The sequence below is a fragment of the Lucilia cuprina genome, chromosome 4 (genome assembly GCF_022045245.1).
Source record: "Lucilia cuprina isolate Lc7/37 chromosome 4, ASM2204524v1, whole genome shotgun sequence".
Lineage (NCBI taxonomy): Eukaryota > Metazoa > Arthropoda > Insecta > Diptera > Calliphoridae > Lucilia > Lucilia cuprina.
The window spans coordinates 51,769,658-51,772,204 of NC_060952.1; positions in this window are offsets into that span (position 1 = coordinate 51,769,658).

A 2,547-nucleotide genomic window follows, 5' to 3' on the forward strand; every position below is an offset into this window, starting at 1 on the left:
GAACTATGTTTTCCTTTTATCTATCACCACAGCAGGTCCAATCGACGACTAACCGCCACTCGGGTCCCTAATGAAAATCATAGCCCTAATGAAGAGAGAAGCGTGGTATCAAGAGACTCAGAGGTGTTCTACTGTGTGATATGCACCGGATATCACGGGCTCAAGTTCTGTCGAAGATTTAGAAGGATGACGCCACAAAAGAGAAGGGACATAGTTGAACGACTAGGGTACTGCATCCGGTCATGTACCTCAATGGAGGCGTGCTTAAAATGTGCACAATTGCGCCATACCTTGTTGCACCCAACAAGAACAGTCAGCCCACGACCGAGAACTACCACCAGCAAAACCGACAACATCAACCTCACCCTCATCATCACCAACATCGTCATTATCAACATCGTCATCATCAACATCGTCATTATCAACGTCATCAACTTCAACAACGTCACCCAACTCCACAACCGCCAGCTCCAGTTGAATCTCCTGCTACAAATACAACACCCGCTCCAGATCAACACATCTTGGCTGAAGCTATAAAATCGTTAGCCAACGTCCTATGCTATCAAAGCAAAAAGGAGTAAATAGGCAAGGTTCGAGGCCGGCGCCATGTTGAAACCAATATTTAATTGTTTTTTTATTTATATTATTCAATGAATTATTATTAAAATTAGTATTAAGTTATGAATTGTATTTTGAATTTGAATTAAAGCATTATTAGTAGATTAAGTTTAATTGTATTAACTGAATTATAAAATTGAATTATACAAAATTAAGTACTATTTGAATTTTATATATTAGTAAATTAATGGTTAGTATCTGATATAAAATGAATTGAAAATAAGTACTACCTTAATATAATTAATATAAAATATAATGATCATTAACTAAAAGATGTTAATACTTAAGTAGATAACAAATAATGTTGCTAACGGTTTTTTTAAAAAGATAAAAGATTTCCAACCAACTGTTCGGGTTTTGGAAAAGAAGTTAGGTGTAATTATAAAAATAAAATTTGTAATCTAGCACTTCTTGCTTAGCAACAGAACTATTCAGTTCATTTCATCCACAATAACCCAATAAACATGAAACATTTATAACGTTTTTAGAAAAAAGGACCTTTAAACTCTTTTCCTCAAATAAAAAATAAAATAATTTGTTATATGGTTTAGACAGTCCTTAGGTTTGATATCAAGCTTTTTAAAACTTGAAAAGTTTACATTTACTAAAATTAAATTAGCTTTTTTTAAAAAAGTCTATAAAATTGCCTCACAAAAGTATACGAATTTTTCCTGTATTTCATACTTGGTCATATTATACGAAACACAAATTTTAAAATCGAATGGTTTTTATACTTTAAATTGTTTTAAGGGGTTACTATCAACCGAAATTATATATTTTTGGTCCATTTGGTCCACATTTTTTGGGGATTTGTACCCTTTTTTATGTAAAATCATTAAAATGGTGATTTTTGGCAAAATTTGTAGTAGTTTTTTTCTTTTTTTCCACAGATAAAATCAAAATTTGATATTGGGATTTTATAGACCCCTTGGAGTATCCAAAAATAGTATTTTTCGTTACAAGAATCTGTATTTAAACGATACAAGATATATTATTGATATCATTATTCTGTCGCTAATTCAATATATTGAAACTTAAGTCCATTTTCATAATACAAGGGTCAAAAGATTTCGGGGAAATTTTTCTTGTATATATTCTTTTATATATCAACTTTTATATATTTTAAGTTTTCAATGTATTTTGGAAGTGTACAAATCCAAAACATGCCTCGAAGAAACATAATTCAATATGGTAGCATCATTATTTTTATATACCAATGGGCAACATAAGCGTCAAAGTTACGAATGGTAAAAACTGAAATCTACTGTATAAAATGGCGTTTTGTAAAGGCATGTTTTGGAATTGTATACCGATATAATGTATTGAAAATTTAAAATATATTAGTGCTAATATGTACATGAATGTCGGAAAATAACGACCCTAGGCAACTATGGTTTACTTATTGATGTAAGAAACAACTGTCTTATTGATCCAAAAACCAAGTGCACTTCAAAAGGTAGTATTGTTAATGATCAAAACATTTCAATAAAAACCTTATCGCCATCATCTCCATTCTACTCACTTCTAACGGAATACAATGATTTGTCAAAAATTAATTTCCATTCTAAGGCAAAGCATTCAGTCCAACATTTTATAGAAACTACAAATGGTCCTCCTGTATTTTGCAAGCCAAGACGTCTATCTCCTGAGAAATTGCTGGTTGTAAAGAAAGAATTCAACGAAATGGTGCGTCTTGGAATTTGTCGACCCTCAGATAGCAACTGGGCCAGCCCACTACATATGGTCAAGAAATCCAATGGTAAGTGGCGTCCCTGTGGTGACTACCGCAATCTAAATGCTCGTACCATACCTGATTGCTACGCTGTTCCCCACATTCACGATTTCGGAATGCTTTTGGATGGTAAGAAAGTATTTAGTAAAGTCGATTTAGTGAAAGCGTACCACCACATACCAGTCGCAGAGGACGAC